Source organism: Xyrauchen texanus, chromosome 41, assembly GCF_025860055.1.
Source record: "Xyrauchen texanus isolate HMW12.3.18 chromosome 41, RBS_HiC_50CHRs, whole genome shotgun sequence".
Classification (NCBI taxonomy): Eukaryota; Metazoa; Chordata; class Actinopteri; order Cypriniformes; family Catostomidae; genus Xyrauchen; species Xyrauchen texanus.
The window spans coordinates 29,002,332-29,025,669 of record NC_068316.1 but is presented as its reverse complement, the minus strand read 5'-3'; the positions used below and the strand labels follow the sequence as shown (position 1 = coordinate 29,025,669).

The following is a 23,338-nucleotide window of genomic DNA, read 5'->3' as shown; positions in this document are numbered from 1 at the left end:
AGGAAGACACATACAAACAAATTCATCACCCACAATTTCCATGTTTGATTTGGGTATTAGTCATGAGGACATGGGAATCAGTTATGATGAGTGGGAAAGTCTACAGGAAGCTCTGGACTGGCCGAGTCCAGATGAAAAAATAACTCAGCTGAATCTGAGTACAAGTCCAGTTCACTCAACATTCTCGATTGAGGGACTCAATGAGAGTTACAAAGTGGGAGAAAAGATTCATGTTACAATCACAGCCAGAGATCACAACAACAACTTGAAACCATATGGAGGGGATTTTTTCCAAGCAAAGCTGTACAATTCAAAGTTAAAGGTATGTTGAGTATTTTTGAAAGAAAATGTTAAATATAAAAGGTTCAAAAGGGTCATTTTCAAAGTGCATTTCTGTAACGTTTTAAACATTCTATCAGATAAAATTATTTTTTTCAGTATTAATACATTGCATTGGGCCATCTCAAGTTAAATTAATACATTTTACTAAAAGTTGCTGACATAACTGTGCTTTAGAAAAATAGCAGAGTTATGACCGGCGCACTAAGATTGTTAATAAATCTCTCATATTGCATTAGATCTTTTTGGTAATTATGACAGGTCTTGTGCATCTTTTTTTATTTATTTATTTTTTATCGTTTTACAATAACAAAATCGTAGTACAGGTGTCTCATGGCAGTATATACCCAAGTATCATTCATCATACAATCTTCAATCAACTAGTAGTTCAAGGGTCGAGTGAAGGGTAATAGCACCACATTAAACAAGAGTCAAGAAACCAAGACCTCCGGTGTAAATCCCAAGTTTTTCTAAAGGTAGGAAAATAGCAATTTGATTCAACTACATATTAACGGAAAGGACATGAGGAGTGTACCACAACAAAAGGATACATTTTCCCGCCAAAAAAAAAACAATGTAACACACATTCTAGATCATGGTCGAGGTGTAATTCAGCTTTACAGTTCAAGCGATAAAAACTAAAGGGACAGAGCAAAAGATTTACCAATGATCCTCTGAACAATTTTATGTATCTCTTTCCAGAAAGTCTTGATCATATCACAGTCCCAAAATACATTCATTATAGTGTCAATATTACACTTACACTTGAAACACAATTGGGAAACATTAGGAAAAATCTTATGGAGACGAAACGGTGTTAAATAAGTCCTGTAAATGAACATGAACTTTTGCTCATCATTCAATATTAAAGCGCTTCTATAGAAGATATTATTCAGAACGATCATTACTCAAATTAGTTCCAAAGTCTTTCTCGCTTATCAGTTTCAGAGGGACAAGGAGGAGGGGCCGACATTAGATAACATTGTATAAAAAATTTAAAACTTCCTTTTGAGAGAAAATGAAGAGTACAATTGTTGATCTTACAAACAGAAAGATCAAAGCGTATTCTATTATCCTTTAGAAGTGATTCCAGAAAATGTTGTAGTTGCAAAAATGTTTAGAAATCATTATTGGGTCAGTTAAATTCCTGTTTTAACAACTGAAAGAATTTCAGACTAGCCTTGTCAAATAACTGGTACAGCTCCAAAACTCCAGCCCTCAATCTGTAACGAGGACTCAGGCAAGTTGGGATCCATCTGCGGTTGTTTATTAATAACAAAACACAAGTCGTACAGGCAAGGTCGTGGGCAGGCAAACAGTGAATATAGCAGGCAGGCAATAGAGTAAACGGAACAGGCAGAGGTCTGGGCAGGCAGCAAACAAACGTAGTACGGAACAGGCAGGAGGTAAACAAGGCAGGCAGCAAACACGCAGGGTCTAAGTAACAGACTGGATCGATACACAGAATAACTAGTAAGGGAGTCAGAGAGTAACTTGCTTGGTAATGTCACCGGGGCAAACAAGACTTCGCAAAGAAGGACTAAACAGTCCTTAAAGGAGGACAGCAGGCCGTCAGGGTTACGTTATGTTGTTTACAGAAATCAGTATCAATGAAGTGGCCTGCTGCTCCTGAATCAACCATAGCGTGGGCGCTTATACTGAAAGCCTGACTATGGAGCTCAATGGGTACCACTAGGCTGGTCCCGGTTAGGGTTGAGGAAAGCAATACACTCACCCCGGGTCGTTGAGGTTCGGACGGTCGCGTCGGGCAGTTGGCCAGGAGGTGGCCGGCTAGACCGCAGTATAAGCAGAGGCGATGGACGAGACGGCGCTCTCTCTCCTCCTGGGTCAGGTGAGTACGGTCTAGTTGCATGGGCTCTGGAGCCGCATGCTGTTGAGGTGCTGTTGCGAGTGGCTGAACCAACCTGGCCGGTCGTCTGGAGCGGATGAGGTTGTCCACGCGGATCGCCAATGAGATGAATTGGTCCAATGGCACTCCCTCATCGCGACATGCCAGCTCTGACTGCAGTTCCGAGTTTAGCCCCTGGCGGAAAAGGAGTTTGAGTGTGCTCTCCAGCCAGCCGGTCTGAGTGGCGAGGGTGCGGAAAGTGAGAGCGTAGTCAGACGCTGAACGACTTCCTTGGCGGAGTGCCAGGAGCTGTTCCCCAGCGCTCTTGCCGCCTTCTGGGTGGTCTAACACCTCAATTAAACTCTGCATGAATGAGTCGAATGTGAACTGTGAATAACCCTGATTGGTCCAAATCGCGGTAGCCCAGTCGAGGGCTCTGCCCGTCAGCATAGAGCTGACGAAGAGGATCTTGCTCTCGTCAGTTGGATATAGAGCCGGTTGTTGTGACAAAAAGATGGAACACTGCATCACAAAGCCCCTGCACTTCGTGGGTGTTCCATCGTATTTCTCCGAGAGTGCGAGTCGAGGGTTGGGCGTGGCTTGCAAAGGAGAGATGGGCGCGGCCGCTTGGCTGGTTTGGTCCGCCGCGGGTGCGGGTGCTGGTACGGAAGTGGGATGTTGAGAGGCTTGGACGACGCGCATTATCTCCTCAATGGCTGACGTCAGCCGCCCGAGCTGATGTTGCTGTGCGGTGAGGACGCTTGCCTGCGCGGAGAGTTCCTCGGACATACGAGTGATTACCGCTGGATCGATGGGCGGCGAAGTCTTCTGTAACGAGGACTCAGGCAAGTTGGGATCCATCTGCGGTTGTTTATTAATAACAAAACACAAGTCGTACAGGCAAGGTCGTGGGCAGGCAAACAGTGAATATAGCAGGCAGGCAATAGAGTAAACGGAACAGGCAGAGGTCTGGGCAGGCAGCAAACAAACGTAGTACGGAACAGGCAGGAGGTAAACAAGGCAGGCAGCAAACACGCAGGGTCTAAGTAACAGACTGGATCGATACACAGAATAACTAGTAAGGGAGTCAGAGAGTAACTTGCTTGGTAATGTCGCCGGGGCAAACAAGACTTCGTAGAGAAGGACTAAACAGGCACGGTTAAATAGGGTAGGGTAACACAAAACAGCTGGGGATTAATCAGACCTAGGTATGCGTGCAGAAGGGAAATGAGTGTAAGTGATCAGAATTCGGGTGAAAGCGATCTCTGACGACTGAGGGAGGAGGCGCCTTCACCGGCGTTCATGACACAATCTCCATGATTGAAGACCAATGTTCTGAATAGCAGGGGGTTGGTCAGGGTTGAAATCAGAGATTTTAAAGATGAGATATAAGGAATATTCACATATTTCAAAGCATCTTTCCATAACAGGAGAGTGTTTGATACCGTAAAAGTATTGGACACTGATTCAATTTTATGTACACTGTAAATAAATGGTAAGGTACACAACAAATTTGTGAAACATCTCAAAGACTCAATCCCTACCCACCGTGAATCCATTCTATTAAGAAAACAATTTATCATGTTCTTTATCTGGGCAGCCCAAAAATATAACTGGAAGTTACAGTATATAGTGAGACCCCTCATAGTTCCCTGGGTTTCTGTAAAATAGAAGATTTGAATCTAGGATTTTTTTTTTTTATTCCAGATTAATTTTTATATAATGGAATTTAACTTTTAAAAAATCAGCAGTCAAATAACAGGGCAACATTTTAAATAAAAAATTTAACGTGGGAAGGATGTTCATCCTTATTACGTTAATCTTGCTCAGAAATTAAATGGGGAGATTTTACCAATCGGACAAGTCCTGACTAATTTTGGTAATTAATGGGTGTAATTGATAAATCACACAAATTGGGTGTAATGTTTATTCCTAAATATTGAAAACCAGAGGGAGCTGAACCAAATGGAGAGCCCAAATCATCATCAGGGGGAGAATACAAGGCCTGGGATTTATTTAGATTAATCTTATACCCTTTAAATGTGCTATATTCTCCAATAATAGAAAGAATTGCATCAACAGAAGTCTCAGGGTATTTAAAATATAATAACACATCATCGGCATAAAGTGAAATACGATGCTCATCTGAGCCAACTCTGATACCCAGTATACTTGTACTGGCCCTCACTACTGCATCCAAAGGCTCAATGACCAAATCAAATAAGAGAGGTGAGAGCAGACAACATTGGCAGCAGCCTCTACCAACATGAACTCTTTGGTCATGTGTACATAATCTAGAATATTCAGTAATCTACGGATGTTATCAGAGCCATGTCTAGATTTTACAAATCTAGTCTGGTCCAGCGAAACAATGGAAGTCAGGATGGATTCAAGGTGCCTATTGCTTTAGCCACAATTTTGTAATCTACATTCAATAAACGAATCGGGCGGTAAGTGTTGCAATCCAAAGGGTCTTTGTCTTTTTTCAAAATAAGGCTGATAACGGACCAAGAATTAGGCATTGAATTTAACTCTAAGAGATTATTAATTGCAGGCATTAAGATTGGACTGATATCCTGCCAGAATTGCTTGTAAATTTCGAGTTGGAACCCATCTGGGCCCGGAGCTTTGTCTGAGGGCATGGGTTGGGTAGTTTGCCAAATTTCCTCCTCTGTAAAGGGGGCATTTAAAAGAGTTCTGTTTGTCTCAGAAACAGCAGGAAGAAAAATTTTACACAAACAATCTGATAAATCATCCTCCCTCAGCTTTATATAATGTATATAAAATCAGGAAAAGTGTCATTAATTATCTGGGGATCATTGCCCTCTGGGGTCCTGATTGCCTTTATAACTCTTTCTTGTTGTGCCTTTTTAGTTGACATGCAAGTAAATTACTAGCTTTATTTCCAAATTCGTAATATTTTTGCTTACTAAAAATTATTTTTGTATTATGCTCTGGCTCTGTTAGGCTGAATCCAGTTGGTATGATTTGGTATTTGTTTTTGTTGGTTTTCTAAATGAATTACTTCTGCCTCTAATTCTACTTTTCTTTTCTCACTAAAGAAGCATCCTTTTGCAGCATCCCACTTTGTTGCTGAAGAAACAGGAGAGTTCTGGTTGTCCTGCCAGTAATGAGCTATGTTCTGCTTTAGGAACATAAAAAAATCATCATTATTCAAATGCAAACCATTACTGTAAACGTCCAATAATTGGATTTAGGGGTGGACAAATTAACATCAAGGTCTAAGAAAACAGGACTATGGTCGGATAAATCAATAGGGCCAATGCGGCAAGAGTTCACTTGGTGAATACATTCAGACGGTGCAAAGAAATAATCTAACCTGGAATAAGAATTATGAGGGTGAGAATAGAATGTATACTTTCTGTCTTACGGGTGCAGATCCCTCCAAATATCTACTATGCCTACATCTTTACAAACATTCCATAAAGTATGGGATGATTTGTGGCCTGTCAGGTTATCCGGGGTGAATTTATCCAAGTTATTATCAATTATACAATTAAAATCACCACCTAAAATCCCCAGGTTTCCACAAACCTGGGTTAAACTGCAAAACTGTCCGAGAAATAAAACTGGGGTAGTCAGTATTTGGGGCATATACATTTCCAATAGTGAGATGCACTCCAAAAAAATAGCCCAAGGTTAATACAAATCTCCCTTCAGAATCAGACTCTACATAATCCAGACTGAATGGGATGATTTTGTGAATTAAAGTTGCAACACCCCTACTATTCGACGTAAATGACCTACCCAGTCTCTTTTGAGTTTACAATGTTCATTGTCCGACAAGTGGGATTCCTGCAATGATATGTGTTCTTTTTTAAGAAATGGCAATATTTTCTTCCTCTTGGTAACATGGCAGAGACCCTTCACATTCCAAGTTACTAGCTTGACAAAACCATGCATGCAAAAACAAATTCTAAATATTAAGAAGCTGATGAGCTGACAAGAGTAAATCTTGCACATAGAAGACACCAAATTTGAACAGAATAGTACTACTAATTGAACACTGAATTACCCCAGAGAAAGTCAAACCCCCCCCAGACCCAAACAATAGAGCACAAATAACATCAAAAAGTCACAAAATGAGATGACGAATGTAAATAAACATGTCATCATACTAATGCCACTGAGAAAAATAGCCCCCTCAAAAATCACTCCTATATAATCTATAAAATAAAATATGTGATTAAAATGACTGAACCCACAGTAAAAAAAAGAAAAAGAAGGGGGACAGGAAAGGTAAAGCTGAAAAACCATATGACCCTTGTAACGGTTACCCTGTCTTGTCTCACTGTTGCCCTTTGTTTGTAATTTTGTTTTCACTTTTGTCACCCTTGTACCTCCATAGTCTTGTTTTCCCTCGTGTTCACTGTTCATTGTTTTCACCTGCCCTTGTTAATTTGCCTTTGGTTTCTGTTAATCACCTTGTCACCTAGTCTGTGTTCTGTTTGTTCATTGGCCCCTTTTTCCCATGTTTTTGTATTTATATCCTGGTTTTTGGTTTAGTCCTTGTCTGTCGTTGAATGTTGTTGCACGTGAATGTTATGGTTGTTTCTCCTGCCTGTGGATGTTTTTCATGTTCATGTTGTTTTCCCCTCGTGGATATTTCTTTGTTCCTGTTTGTTTGCCCTCACTTTGATTTATAATAAAGAACCTGTGTGCAAACCCCCACGCCTGTTGCCGTCATCGAGCCTGCACGGTCCACTTCGTCTGCCCGGAGGAGGGAGAGAAGACGGGCTTCCGCCTCCCGGCCCGCGCCAGCCCCGGTCTGCGAGCCAGAGCCCACGCATGTCACGGTGAGCGAGCTAAAGCCCACGCATGTCACTGTGAGCGAGCCTGAGTCCTCGTCAGCCACGGTGAGCGAGCTAGAGCCCACGCATGTCACTGTGAGCGAGCCTGAGTCCTCGTCAGCCACGGTGAGCGAGCTAGAACCCTCGCATGTCACTGTGAGCGAGCCTGAGCCCTCGACCGTCCCCGAGCCAATGCCTGTAGCCTCAGACATCAGTGAGCCAGTGCCGATAGCCTCAAACGTCAATGAGCCAGTGCCGTTAGCCTCAAACGTCAATGAGCCAGCGCCTGTAGCCTCGACCGTCCCTGAGCCAGCGCCTGTAGCCTCGACCGTCCCTGAGCCAGCGCCTGTAGCCTCGACCGTCCCTGAGCCAGCGCCTGTAGCCTCGACCGTCCCTGAGCCAGCGCCTGTAGCCGTAACCTTCCCTGAGCCAGCGCCTGAAGCCCCGACCGTCCAAGAGCCAGTGCCTGAAGCCTCGACCGTCCAAGAGCCAGTACCAGAAGCCTTGACCGTCCAAGAGCCAGTGCCAGTAGCCATGACCGTCCAAGAGCCAGCGCCAGTAGCCGTGACCGTCCAAGAGCCAGCGCCAGTGGCCGTGACCGTCCAAGAGCCAGCGCCAGTAGCCATGACCGTCCAAGAGCCAGTGCCAGTAGCCGTGACCGTCCAAGAGCCAGCGCCAGTGGCCGTGACCGTCCAAGAGCCAGCGCCAGTAGCCAGGTCCGTCCAAGAGCCAGCGCCAGTGGTCGTGCCCATCCTAGAGCCAGCACCTCCCGAGTCTTCCAGGGCTCCTCCTCCCGAGTCTTCCAGGGCTCCGCCTCCCAAGTCTCTCAAGTCCCTCGAGTCTTCTAGGGCTCCTCCTCCCGAGCTTTCCAGAGCTCCGCCTTCCGAGTTTCCCGAGCTTTCCAGAGCTCCGCCTTCCGAGTTTCCCGAGCTTTCCAGAGCTCCGCCTTCGAGTTTCGAGCTTTCCAGAGCTCCGCCTTCGAGTTTCGAGCTTTCCAGAGCTCCGCCTTCTGAGCTTTCCAGAGCTCCGCCTCCTGGGCTTTCCAGAGCCCCGCCTTCCGAGCTTCCTGAGCTTTCCAGAGCTCCGCCTCCCGAGCTTTCCAGAGCTCCGCCTCCCGAGCTTTCCAGAGCTCCGCCCTCCGAGCTTCCCAGAGCTCCACCTCTCAAGCCTCTCGAGCCTTCCAGGGCTCCGCCCCTCAAGCCTCTCGAGCCTTCCAGGGCTCCGCCCCTCAAGCCTCTCGAGCCTCCCAGGGCTCCGCCTCTCAAGTCTCTCGAGTCTTCCAGGGCTCCGTCTCTCAAGCCTCCCGAGCTTTCCAGAGCTCCGCCCTCCGAGCTTCCCAGAGCTCCGCCTCTCAAGCCTCTCGAGCCTACCAGGGCTCCGCCCCTCAAGCCTCTCGAGCCTTCCAGGGCTCCGCCCCTCAAGCCTCTCGAGCCTTCCAGGGCCACGCCTCTCGAGCCTTCCAGGGCTCCGCCCCTCAAGCCTCTTCAGCCTTCCAGGGCTCCGCCCCTCAAGCCTCTCGAGCCTTCCAGGGCTCCGCCCCTCAAGCCTCTCAAGCCTTCCAGGGCTCCGCCCCTCAAGCCTCTCGAGCCTACCAGAGCTCCGCCCCTCAAGCCTCTCGAGCCTACCAGGGCTCCGCCCCTCAAGCCTCTCGAGCCTTCCAGGGCTCCGCCCCTCAAGCCTCTCGAGCCTTCCAGGGCTCCGCCTCTCGAGCCCACCAGGGCTCTGCCCCTCAAGCCTCTCGAGCCTTCCAGGGCACCGCCCCTCAAGCCTCTCGGGCCTTCCAGGACTCCGCCTCCAGAGCCTCCTACGGCTCCGCCTCTTGAGCCACCCGAGCCTTTGACGGCTCCGCCCTCAGAGCTTCCCGAGCCTCCTGCGGCTCCGCCTCCAGAGCCTTCCTCGGCTCCATCTCCTGAGCCTTCCTCAGCTCCGTCCCCGGAGCCTTCCAGGCCTCCGCCTCTAGAACTGCCTACGGCGCCACCGCCCTCGGCTCCACCTCCTGAGCCATCCTCGGCTCCACCTCCTAGGCCTTCCTCTGCTCCGTCTCCAGAGCCTTCCTCTGAGCCTCCAGAGCCTCCCTCAGCCCCGCCTCCTGAGCCTCCCTCAGCTCCGCCTCCTGAGCCCCCAGAGCCTCCCTCAGCTCCGCCTCCTGAGCTCCCAGAGCCTCCCCCAGCTCTGCCTCCTGCTCCTCCAGAGCTTTCCATGGGTCCGCCTCCCTTGGCTCCGCCTCCTGGGCCTCCAGAACCTCCCACAGCTTCGTCTCCAGAGCCCCTCTCAGCTCCGCCTCCGGGACCTGCCCCTGTCCTGAGGTTGCCTCCCAGGCCTCCTGGACCTGTCCCTGTCCGATGGCCACCTCCCAGGCCCCCCGAACCGGCCCCTGCTCTGCGGCCATCTCCCAGTCCACCTAAACCCGCCCCTACCCGGTGGAAGCTTCCCAGGCCACCCGACCTGGTTCCCAGCACACACCCCCAGAGACTGCTAATCTGCCCTCTCGCCCTCCTTTGTCTGTCTCCGTGTCCCTTGTGCCCCCCTTGGCCTGCCTGCCTGCCTGCCCCTCGTTGCTCCCTGGACTGCCTGCCTGCCCCTCGTCGCCCCCCGGACTGCCGGTCTGCCTCTCGTTGCCCCCTGGACTGCCTGTCTGCCCTTTGTGCCCCCTGTCATTTGTCAGTTGTTCTTCCTGTTTTTTGTTTTGTTGATCGTCTGGTATCCGATCCTTGAGGGGGGGGGCTATGTAACGGTTACCCTGTCTTGTCTCACTGTTGCCCTTTGTTTGTAATTTTTTCACTTTTGTTATTCCTTAGTTTTCACTTTTGTCACCCTTGTACCTCCATAGTCTTGTTTTCCCTCGTGTTCACTGTTCATTGTTTTCACCTGCCCTTGTTAATTTGCCTTTGGTTTCTGTTAATCACCTTGTCACCTAGTTTGTGTTCTGTTTGTTCATTGGCCCCTTTTTCCCATGTTTTTATATTTATATCCTGGTTTTTGGTTTAGTCCTTGTCTGTCGTTGAATGTTGTTGCACGTGAATGTTATGGTTGTTTCTCCTGCCTGTGGATGTTTTTCATGTTCATGTTGTTTTCCCCTCGTGGATATTTCTTTGTTCCTGTTTGTTTGCCCTCACTTTGATTTATAATAAAGAACCTGCTTTTGGATCCGCACCTCCTCGTCTGCCTTCACTCCTGCATTCGTTACAACCCTACAGCTTCTATATCCCCTTCCAAAAAGGAAAAACGTTCCTACATAACGAATATTAAAAGCAACAATATACAGTAATAGTCTAAAAAAAAATGTTTTATAAATAATTTTATCTGGTGGGTTAAAAGGTAATCCTCCAAGAGATAAGGAGTAAATTACAGATAAAGGTCAGAGTTATCTGTCCAGAGATTCAAGAAAAGCTTTAGCCGAGTTCGGATCATCGAACAAGCGAATCTTCCCCAGGTGGGGTAGGAGAATAATTTTGACCACTGAGCTGAACTTGCGACGTTTCTGCAGGACACTGGTAGATAAGTCTGAGTAAAACTGAAGCTCCACGCCCTCGTGTGTAATCATCTTCTTTAACGCTGCTCTCAGAACAGTTTCTTTTTCAGTAAACCACAAAAAGGGAACCAGCACACTGCTCTGGGGTGAGTTTGGATTGCTAGGCGCAAAAGAGGGAGATCTATGGACCCTTTCGATATCCAAGGTGAGAGAGTCTGCGGGCTGGTCTACCCATATGGGGATAGAGGAACGGAGAAACGACGCGAACGGACCGAAGCCTTGTGCTCCTTCCTCAGAGAGTGTACATGGAAGGACGATTGACAAAAGTGTCAACACGTTTTTGTAGTATAATTCATACATTTTCAATGGCCGGTCACTTTAGACTGGAACACCACAGGTGAAAGTGAAATAAAACCATAAAAATGTTATACAAATTATCTAAACGTGTGTGTGTGTGTGTGTGTGTGTGTGTGTGTGTGTGTGTGTGTGTAGAGCGTGTATTTATCACTTTGTGGGGACCAAATGTCCCCATAAGGATAGTAAAACCCGAAATTTTTGACCTTGTGGGGACATTTTGTCAGTCCCCATGAGGAAAACAGCTTATAAATCATACTAAATTATGTTTTTTGAAAATCTAAAAATGCAGAAAGTTTTCTGTGATGTTTAGGGATATGGTTATGGTCATGGGATAGAATATAAAGTTTGTACAGTATAAAAACCATTATGTCTATGGAAAGTCCCCATAAAACATGGAAACACAACATGTGTGTGTGTGTGTGTGTGTGTGTGTGTGTGTGTGTGTGTGTGTGTGTGTGTGTGTGTGTGTGAGAGTGTGTGTGTGTGAGCATGTATTTATCACTTTGTGGGGACCAAATGTCCCCATAAGGATAGTAAAACCCGAAATTTTTGACCTTGTGGGGACATTTTGTCGGTCCCCATGAGGAAAACAGCTTATAAATCATACTAAATTATGTTTTTTGAAAATGTAAAAATGCAGAAAGTTTTCTGTGAGGGTTAGGTTTAGGGGTAGGGTTAGGTTTAGGGGATAGAATATAAAGTTTGTGCAGTATAAAAACCATTATGTCTATGGAAAGTCCCCATAAAACATGGAAACACAACGTGTGTGTGTGTGTGTGTGTGTGTGTGTAGGTGTGGGGACTAACGAAATACACGTGTGGCAGGGCGGGGCCGGGTTGTGATTATACACACCCGTTCCCTTATCAGGCTAATTAAGCCACCGAGAGGGATATAGGCCGATGGCAGACGGTGGTGCGATGAGAGAGAGATAGTTTACGGACATGTCTGTCATATTAAAGTAAAACATTTTAAACATGTTAAAGTAAAAAAATGTAAGTAACTGTATCCCACTACAGTTACAATTTAAATCATTGATATTTAGAATACAGTTACATTCAAAATGTATGTTGATTACTGAAGAGATTACTTTGCATTTTATTGTCATTTGTTTAATTTAATATTTAGTCCTTTCAGATGGAACATATTTATACATATAAATTATGTGATCCAAAGTGCATTTGAACAGCGGTGAAACACTTTCTTATGATGTGTTACATTCATACGAGCAGACAGAGAAGTATGTTTGAAATAAGTTTGGAGCAGAAGAAATAGAAATAAACGTTCAAATGCAAAATGGTAACATGCATGTAAAATGGCTATAAATAGCATTTAAGCTTAGTGTAAAGCTGACAATTTACACTAAGCTTAAATGCTATTTCTAGCCATTTTACATGCACATGTTACCATTTTGCATTTGCATTTATTCATTTGATCGAACTGACAACCATCTGCTTACCAGTTCAGTGCTTTAGCCCACTACGCCACCACCACTCCTTGGCACGACCAGGCACGATAATATTTTTTTATCAAGGAAATTCAAGTTGGATCATAATTTCTTTTTTCAAAAATCGTATTCTTGATAATAATTGTTGTATTGTTTTCCTGTAAAAATATCTAAAAATCCTTAAAAGAAGATCAATTTGATTTATCTTGTTTTATATGCGGCACTGCAAAAGATATTTAGCTATTTCAGAGAATGTATTTTTAATATGTGTATTTGGACTGGCAGAGTTTTTATAGTCAAAACAAGTGAAAATAGCTACAAGTACTGAAGAAGTAATCCAAAGTATTTAGATTACATTACTGACCTTGAGTAAGCAGTCAATAGTTACAAGAGTGAGGGATGTCGAGAAACGGATAGATTATCTGAAGTCATCGGAGAGGGAATTATCTGCTAATCCACTAGTGGCCATCATGAAAATGGCCATCATATTTTACACTTTTTTTCAGACATGGTCTTTGATAATCCCATGAATTTACAACACAGTACATAGAGTGGAGATTTTATCTGATCTGGTTTGTTTGCATTTATAGTTCTGTATTGGTGTGTCTGCGTCGTTCTGTGAGTACACAGCCAAAAAGCAAGGTAAAGTTGGTTGTAAGTTCGATATTCATTGGATATTCGCTGGATGTTGTTTAAGCAACTGTCTGAAAATGGCACACACTGCGATAAAACATCATGGGTATCTGTGCATTCAGTCAATTGACTTGCACTGCTATTGGGACTTACTACAGGTGAGATTATTACAGTATGGTAATTCTTATCATAAGCCATACTGTAAGAACTACATCTGTATTAAGTCAGTCTGTACAATTGTAGCCTACGAAAACCTTTGGAATGTGAAAATAACATTTTGTATAATGTGGCAGCAGGGGCGTGGTCATGTGCCCGTCCGGAGAGAGATGATAGTGGTAAGGGCACTTACACCTTAGCTAAATTATGTCTAACACCTGTCTCTAATTCCAGTGAGCATGGGGATAGCAGCATATAAACAGCCATGCTACCACCAGAAAGAGAGAAAGTCATAACACAAGCCTGCTGCAGAGAGACTAATTATTATTTATTTACTGTGTGGACGTGGAGCCCATGTTTTAAGTAAATAAGAGACTGACCTTTGAATGTGTCCTGGTCCCTCCTTCCTTGAATATCACATATAATTTATATATATAATGATATTCTGATATGATAAGGCATACAGTAATAATTTCACCTGTAGCAAGTCAGTCTGTCCAACAGCAGCTTACTACATCCTTTGGAATCTGAAAATAATATTTTTGAAAATAATTATTTTTTATGATTTAAAAGTACCTCAGTAGATGGGTGCAGAGTATATAATACGTATAATTATATTAATATCTAATTAAAATAAAGTTTAGACTAAAATTACACCTGTAAAATCTATTTTCTTTTTTCTTTACATCATTATAACTCTCCTAAAATGTACCTCATACATTCCCTTCTAAAGGGACTTTGTTCCCTTCTCACTCAAAGCGCTTGTTGTTATAGAGTGGCGTGCTGTCATTGCAACCATGTTACATTCCATTTCCGTTTGTCCTACGAAGGCTGTCTCATTTAAACGAGGGTTGTTTAAAGGAGGACACTCGCTATACTGTAGCCTTCACAGGATGCATCCTACCTAGCATACAGCCTTCCAAACGAGACACAGCCAGGATATCACATGACCAGGAAACACATGACAATAGAATGGGAACTATACTTCCTAAATTAAAGACATGAACAAAAACACATTAAACACGACAGCTGTGAGTCTCCACGGTGTCATGCACAATAGCCACTCGATAAAATTGGATCATGGATTGACTGTCTCAGAAATGGAGGCAACTGAGAATTGTCCTCAGCCATTGTAACCATGCCACCATGAGGACCTACTAAGTAGTGGGAATTGGGCAATCCAAATTGGGAGAAAAAGGGGATTTAATAAAAAAATTTAATTATTGATTACTGTACTCATATCATAATGTAATTATTTAATCCGTAGTAAGTCAGTCTGTCCAATATCAGATAACTACAACCTTTCAAATGTGAAAATATTTTTTTTAATAATTTATATTAATTTCTTTCCAAAATAATTGATTACTGTACTGATATGAGCATATTGTAATAATCTCACTTGTAGTGAGTCAATCTGTCCAATAGCAGCCTACCAAAACCTTTAATAAATTTTTTTAATTTTATATGAATTTTTTTCTAAAAGTAATTGATTACTGTACTCATCATACGACATATTGTAAAATGTCATCTGTAATATTTTAGTCTGTCCAATAGCAGCTAACTAAAACCTTAAGAATGTGAAAATAACGTTTGGTTGAATTTTTTATAATTGATATATTTTTCTTTTTCAAAAAATAATAATAATTTCACCTATAGTAAGTCAGTCTTGTCCCATTTAAGCCTACTAAAACTTTTAAATATAAAAATAACATTTTAGTGATTTTATTAATGATTCCCCATATGTCGCTCTCTTCGACGTTGTGTCGAAGAAGCGACACTAGGGGTCTCTCTTGAGCACCGAATATACCTCTGATCTATGAAAAAAGGCCAATGAGAAGTTGGCAGCCAGTATTTGCATAACCCGCCCCCGGACATACGGGTATAAAGGTGAGGAAATACTAGAGTTCATTCAGAAAATGTCTTTGGAGCTGATGGTTGTGCATGCTGTTCACGTGAAATCACACCAGTTCCAGTATTCCTCTGACGCGCTGCATGCTGGCGCATTACAGCGCCGATTTCTCCTTCTTGCATGGCAGTGCAAATTGCCCCTGGACGCTTCGACATTGCAGAAACTCAAACTCTAAGAGAGTTATTTAAAAGAGTGATTTTCTCTAAAAGAGCAAAAAATACACAGAGGCATGGAACGTCCTTTTTAGGACGCGTCTTTATAAAGATGCCCTTCCGCCCCTGTGTAGTTCCTGGATGCGGTAGAGTGCTCTCCGCTTCAGATGGCCACAGGCGTTGCCTCGTGTGTCTGGGTAGCGATCACACCGAGGCTGTGTTTGTGGATGGTTCATGCTCTCACTGCGAGGGCATGACCATGACAACATTGCGGTCGCGGCTCTCTTTCAACCGAAAGCAAGCCACTCCAGCCGCCCCCCGCATTGCTCCTTCTTCCCACGGGATTGAGGACGGTGCGAGTGGTGCTGGAAGCGATCTGGGGATGGCAGTGGATGCGGCTCTGTTGGGTGGCCCCCCTCGGACCACCCGTCACCCGGCACGCTCGTTGACTCCTGTCCGTGCTCGAGGCAACAGTGGCTCGCCTCACAGCCAGCCTGCTTATCCTCTGGAGCGCGGCGTCTGACTCCCTTGGGTTGCCGCCTTCGGGCCAGCACGCCCAAGCTGAGGCTGACACTCAGATGTCCGACATGCTTTCCCGGGCCGCCGCCAGCGTGGGCTTGGACTGGAACCCCCCGTCCTCCCCACAGCCATCGCGGATGGATGACTGGTTCCTGGGGTCCCCTCCCGGTCCCATTTTTCCTGGAGGTGCATGATGAGCTGACGTCGCTGTGGAGGGCACCTTTCACCACACGACATCACAAAGCCACGTGCTCATCCGCTCTCGCTACACTCAATGGCGGAGCGGCCCACGGGTACATGGCGATTCCCCCGGTGGCCAGGGCTGTTGCGCTCCACTTATGCCCCGGAAACCCTACCACCTGGCAGGGTCGCCCTGTACTCCCTTCCAAGGCATGTAGGAGAACATCCTCGCTGACAGCAAAGGCCTTCAGTCCCGCCGAAAATGCCGCTTCCGCCCTGCACGCCATGGCCCTCCTGCAAGTCCACCAGGCCAAGGCGCTTAAAGAATTGCATGTGGGTAGCCCTGATCCTGACATGCTGCAGGAACTTAAGGGGAGCAGCAAATGAAATGAATTCAAAAGAAGATTCTCAGCGACCGACCTCGCCCTTAGAGCCACGAAGGTCACTGCTCCGCCTCCACCTGGGCCCAGCTCTCAGCCCACAGGAAGCAGACGCCCGCCGTCTCACGGACCCCCTCGAGGACCCGGAAGGCTCCCAGGCGCTCCTGAGACGGACGACCCAGAGCCCAAGACGTTAGCTCCGGAGATGGTGAGACCACTCCATCCCCCGGTGGAGGGCCGGGAGGAGAATCTTCTTTTGAATTCATTTCATTTGCCGCTCCCCTTAACCAGGGCAGCGGTACCAAAATTCTCAATAAAAGAGCTATTTCCTTTGTCTCTCGGTCATCTGGCTCGCCACCAGTTCTTAACAGTCCCGGCATTCTGGACACGGTCCCAGATCCGCCTTCAGCCCCACGACTGTCCCCCGGCCGGCTTGTTCTGACGAGTCCAGAGGACGCCATTACAAGACCTCCTCCTCAGTCACTAACCCGCCACCTGCCGTGTGTGCGGAGGTAGATAAGTGCTTCGAGTCTTTTCTCAGCACTAGAGCCTTGGGACGCATCCTCGCCTCCTGGCGGCGTACTACCTGCTCCGCCCAGCTGCGAAACGCCACCAGGTACGTCAAAAATACTCGTCCCCTTGGTGCCCCTAGCACAGAGATTGGATGCGTGGCTCTCATTCCCAACCCGTCACGCTGGCTGGCCCGGACCATCCGACTCGGTAACTCAATTCAGTTGGCCAGGCCCCCCTTCGCGGGCGTCCGCTTTACCGCAGTGCACGACGAACGTGCCAAATTCCTGCGTGCGGAGATCACTACCCTTTTACTCAAAGACGTGATAGACCCTGTCCCTCCATCCGAAATGAAGAAGGGTTTCTACAGCCCTTACTTCATTGTACCCAAGAAAGGTGGTGGCTTACGACCGATCTTGGACCTGCAAGTTTTCAACCGAGCTCTGCTCAAACTCCCGTTCAAAATGCTCACGCACAAGTGTATCTTGACATGCATCCAGCACCTAGATTGGTTCGCAGCGGTAGACCTGAAGGACCCGTACTTCCAGGTCTCAATTCTGCCGTGACACCGACCCTTCCTACGGTTCGCGTTCAACAACCAGGCGTTCCAGTACAAAGTCCTCCCCTTCGGCATGTCTTCATGAAAGTCGCAGAGGCAGCTCTTGCCCCGCTCTGAGAAGCCGACATCTGCATACTCAATTACCTCAACGACTGGCTCATACTGGCCCACTCCCGAGAGTCATTATGCGCTCACAGAGACCAGGTGCTCAAACACCAACGAGTGTGCGCAGTCGGTGCTGAGATGCCTCGAGATGCATCCTCCGCGGTAGCCACGCCGCTGGGGTTGATTCATATGAGACCGCTTCAGCACTGGCTTCAGACTCGAGTCCCAAGACAAGCATGGCACCGCAGCACGCACCGTGTGACAATCACCCCCGCCTGCCGCAAAACACTAAAACCCTGGACAGACCTCTGCTTTATACGGGCAGGTGTGCCCCTGCAGCAGGTGTCCCGATGCATCCTGGTCACTACTGACACCTCCAGATTGGGTTGGGGCGCCGTGTGCAAAAGGCACGCAGCTGCAGGCCTTTAGAGAGGGGCCCCGCTGCACTGGCATTTCAATTGAGTTGATGACTGTTTTCTTTGCCCTGTGGAAGTTTCTCCCATTAATTTGAGACAAACATGTCCTAATCAGGTCAGACAGCACCACTGCGGTAGCGTACATAAATCGCCAAGGCAGCGTACGCTCTCGCCACATGTCACGGCTCGCCCATCGTCTCCTCCTTTGGAGCCAGCAGTGACTCAGGTTGCTCAGCTGTGTGCCTCTCACATCCCCGGCAAACTCAATGTGATAGTGGACGCACTGTCACGACAACACTTGCCCAGCAGAGAGTGGAGGATTCACCCCCAGTCGGTCCAGCTGATTTGGGAACGATTCGGCAGAGCCCAGGTACACCTGTTTGCCTCCCGAGAGACCTCCCATTGCCCGCTATGGTACGCCCGAACAGAGGCTCCCCTTGGGGAAGATGCACTGGCACACAGCTGGCCCGCGGGGTTACGCAAGTACGCATTCCCCCCAGTGAGCCTTCTTGCACAGGAGGACGAGGAACAAGTCACACTAGTGGCTCCCTATTGGCCCACCCGGGCCTGGTTCTCTGACCTCGTACTCCTTGCGACAGCCCCTCCCTGGCAAATCCCCCTGAGGAAGGACCTTCTTTCCCAGCCCCTTCGTTGTTGTGTCCGGTACGTGCTTTGCGTACCTATCTGGACCGCACGCAGAGCTTTAGACGTTCTGAGCAGCTCTTTGTATGTTTTGGGGGACAGCGGAAAGGAAACGCTGTCTCCAAACAGAGGTTTTCCCACTGGGTAGTAGATGCTATTTCATTGGCCTATCACACCCCGGCCGTGCCGTGCCCCCCCTTGCCGGTCCGATCTCACTCAACAAGGAGTGTTGCGTCCTCATGGGCACTGGCCAGGGGCACCTCCCTAGTAGACATTTGTGGAGCAGCGGGTTGGGCAACACCCAACACATTTACGAGATATTACAGTCTCAGGGTTGAGTCAGTTTCATCCCGTGTTTTCTCAGGTCCGAGCCAATAGAACTCGGTAACACGCTGATGGGCTGGCAGAGTGAATAGCTTGCATATAGCGCCCTTTCCCTCGGTTGAGGTAAAATTGTGCGTCTTTTTTTCCCTGGAGATTCCACTTCTCGAATCACTGGTCAATTCCTCCCTAGCCCTCATGGGTCCGCAGTTCAGCGGAGGAACTTGCCGACCCAATCCACTGCAGGTACTCAGTCTACTCTGAACTGGAATAGGTGCTCCACAGGGTAAGGGAACTTAGAGGGTTGGTGGAAAAAGTCCCATTGAGATCAACGGCCATTGTACGTTTGATGGATGCGAGGGGCGGTGACAGGTTCGTGTACCGCCCTCCTGTAAACGATCTCAATGGACAGATGGAGCTTATGGGTCTGTGGACGGTCAAATTTCCATGGAGTCTGCGGTCCGGAATACATGACCGAACGGACACACATAGGGGGTGCTGTAAGCTGCGGTGAGACCCCCGGCATCCCGCGGTCCCACTGTCTGCCCGCTGACCACTCACGATGACCAGTGACCACCCTGGGGGGGGGCTGTCCACGGACCCATTATCATCCCCCTGACCCACTATTTTACCCAAACTGACCAGTGAGACCCCCTGTGCCACCCTGGGGGCGGGGCTGTCCACGGACCCATTATCATCCCCTGACCCACTATTTTACCCAAACTGACCAGTGAGACCCCCTGACCACCCTGGGGGGTGGGGCTGTCCATGGACCCATTATCATCCCCCTGACCCACTATTTTTCCAGAAGTGACCAATGAGACCCCCTGACCACCCTGGGGGGGCGGGGCTGTCCACGGACCCATTATCATCCCCCTGACCCACTATTTTTCCAAAAGTGACCAATGAGACCCCCAGACCACCCAGGGGGGGCGGGGCTGTCCACGGACCCATTATCATCCCCCTGACCAACTGTTTTTCCCAAATAGGTTTTTACGCTCTGGGATTTCACGGGCCACGCGTTTGGTGGCCGGGGTGCCCGCCCACACCCTCGAAATGGTTTATTTTGAAGGTGAAAAAAAAAGAATGGCAGGAGGTGTCTGCCCTCTTAGTATGTGATAGAGGGGCACCAGGTGTGCAACCGAGTGAAATTTCGGCTCCGTCGGAGCTCGGGGAGCAAAGTTAGAGCACATCCCACGTACGATTTGTACATTGTATTTACACAGCGGGTCCGTGTACACGACCCCGAAAGGTCCGAACGGCTCCAAATTGACAACAGTAGCTTCTCAGGGGCCCCTGAGCCAGGTCCTAAATTTTGGAGGCCCTTGGGGCTTGCTAAGTATTAAAACCTCTGATGAATGTACTGTTGCACACAGGCCTAAAATGCAGCCTGTCTCATTGATTCCTGTGACAGGCAGAGAGATCTGTTGAAAATAATGAAAAATACTTTTTTACATCCTAGACCTTAGTCCTCTTAGTATGTCGATAAGGGGCTTTTGACGTGTCACCGTGTGAAATTTGGGTTCCGTTGGAGCTCAGGGTGCAACATTAGAACAGGTCCCACTGACCATTTGTACCATTCATTTTCACAGCGGGACCGTGTACACAACTCCGAAAGCTCCAAACGACTCCAAATTGATATCAGTAGCTTCACAGGGACCCCCCTAGTCAGTGGGCAAAGTTTCAAGTCCCAATGGCTTCGTTAAGTGCTTAATTGGATGACTAATGTGTGTAATGTGACAATAATTTTCCTCTAATATTTTTCTTGATTTTTTTTAAAGTACTTCCTTAACTCTGAGGGACACACCTATTTAATATGTTGTTTCTGAGGGCCCAACAATGAAGCATTCAAAGCCCCCAGGTCTGAGCATCAATTTTAACCCCGTACACGAAACCGCTGTAGAATTGCATTGGTTCAATGGGCAAGAGGGATTTCTTGTAAAAAGAGGTCAAAAGGTCGCAGGACCTCGAAATTTGGGATTCTGGATCCCCAGGGGCCCCCAAATCAGTGCCTAAAATTTGGAAGCTCTAGACATTTTCTGAATGCACTCTTTCAGCTCTAGACCTTAAATGAACACCCAAATGACTTTGCACATGCAAGAGGCTCTTTCTGGCTTTGAGAGCAAAAGGCCTGTGAGGTTGATTCTCGCATTCAAGCCAAAAAAAAAATGGGAAAAAAAATTATTTCTAGAGAATTGCGCTTTTAATATGACGCGATTGGGGCCCCGGACTACCAGCACGTGAAGTTTGGGGCCCAGAGGAGCTTTCTAGAAAAAGTCCATCTGCCATTAATTTCATTCATTTTCTACAACGGGTCGATGGACGGGGCACCGAAAGGTCCAAACGACTCGAAATTGACATATGTGCGTCGTCAGGGCGTCCTTAGACAGCGTGGTGAGTTTCGTGACCTTTCGACCTTATTTTCCATTCATTTGGCCCATTTAGGGACGTTGTCCACAAACACGTTGTGAAAAATGCATGGATTCAAAGGGATAGTGGGACGTCTGGAAAAGAGGGGTCAAAAGGTCGCAGGCTCTCGAACTCCCGATCCGCGAGCGTCCGGTCCCCACGAATCAGGAACCAAAGTTTGGGGTCTCTAGAACCTTCCTGAGCTTATATTCAAACCCTAACCCTAGTGGCCTCTCATCCTTCAAGAGGCTCTTTCAAGCTTTAAGTGCAAAAGGATTTTGAGGGAATCTTGCACAAACTCCCCCAAAAAACCTTTCCTTTTTTCTAGAGCCACGTGCTCTCGGTATGTGTTTCGGGGGGCGTCAGGCTACCGCCGTGTGAAATTTGGGGGCTGGGGGAGCTTTCTAGAAAAAGCCCACGTGCCATTCGTTTCATTCGTTGTCAACGAGGGGTTGGCGGACGGGGCTCCGAAAGGTCCGAACGACTTGAAATCGACATATGCGCATCGTCGGGGTGCCCTTAGACAGCGTGGAGAGTCTCGTGACCTTTCGACCTTATTTTCCATTCATTTGGCCCATTTAGGGACGTTGTCCACAAACACGTTGTGAAAAATGCATGGATTCAAAGGGATAGTGGGACGTCTGGAAAAGAGGGGTCAAAAGGTCGCAGGCTCTCGAAACTCCCGATCCGTGAGCGTTCGGTCCCCACGAATCAGGAACCAAAGTTTGGGGTCTCTAGAACCTTCCTGAGCTTATATTCAAACCCTAACCCTAGTGGCCTCTCATCCTTCAAGAGGCTCTTTCAAGCTTTAAGTGCAAAAGGATTTTGAGGGAATCTTGCACAAACTCCCCCAAAAAAACCTTTCCTTTTTTTCTAGAGCCACGTGCTCTCGGTATGTGTTTCGGGGGACGTCAGGCTACCGCCGTGTGATATCTGGGGGCTGGGGGAGCTTTCTGGAAAAAGCCCACGTGCCATTCGTTTCATTCGTTGTCAAGGAGGGGTTGGCGGACGGAGCTCCGAAAGGTCCGAACGACTCGAAATCGACATATGCGCATTGTCGGGGTGCCCTTAGACAGCGTGGAGAGTCTCGTGACCTTTCGACCTTATTTTCCATTCATTTGGGCCATTTAGGGACGTTGTCCACAAACACGTTGTGAAAAATGCATGGATTCAAAGGGATAGTGGGACGTCTAGAAAAGGGGGTTACCGATGTCGCAGGACCTCGAAATTTCAGATATTCGATCGCCAGGGGCCCCCGAGTCAGGTCCTAGAGTTTGGAAGCCCTGGGGGATTGCTGAGTATTAAAGGCTTCGATGAACGGACTGTCGCACACAGGCCCAAAATGCAGCCTGTCTCATTGATTCCTGTGACAGGCAGAGAGATCTGTTGAAATTAATGAAAAATACTTCTTTGCACCCTAGGCCTTAGTCCTCTTAGTATGTCGATAACGGGCCCTTGACGTGTCACCGTGCGAAATCTGGGGTCTTTGGGACATCGGGAAGAGCAATCCCACTTACCATTTGTACCATTCATTTTCACAGCGGGACCGTGGACATGACTTGGAAAGGTCCAAATGTCTCCAAATGGAAATCTGTAGCTTCTCAGGGACCCCTTAGTCACTGTGAAAAGGTTCAAGTCTGAATGACTTTGTTAAGTGCTTCATTGGCTGACTAATGTGTGTAATGTGACAATCAGTTTTCAGGAATATTTTTCTTGATTTTTTTTTTAAAGTACTTGCTTAACACCGAGGGACTTGAATTCGTCACATGTTGTATCTGAAGGCCTCAGGAAGGAGTACTCAACGGCTGAAGTTGCTGGCATATGATTCAAGGCTTTTTTCACCGAATCATACAGGAAGTGCCCACTTCCAATTTGTTTGAATGGGACCAAATGCATGGCTCGTGGGAATTCATTTTTTATGCTCATTGTGCATGTTTATGAGTTGATAGTTGCATCAGCTTGTTATATTAGGCTGAGTTGAGTACTATTTCATAAACGAACATAATAAAGCATACTGTTTCCCCCACTCCAACCTCAATTGCATGTTTTGGCTTGTATTTGGATCCCCTCCCCCCATCTCCATTTTCAAGCCAGATTCAATGGTTCTCCAACTATAAGCGTATTACAATGGTAATGATTAATCATTGACCTTTGAGTCTCACTCTGAAGCTAATT

The 23,338-nt window shown here is 47.2% G+C and overlaps 1 protein-coding gene across 3 annotated transcripts in view; it reads left to right on the top strand.

Moving 5' to 3' along the window:
• Positions 1 to 23,338, top strand: part of LOC127634169 (NXPE family member 3-like) — a 190,878-nt gene that overhangs the window by 136,680 nt on the left and 30,860 nt on the right. The gene's annotated exons all lie outside the window — the stretch shown is intronic.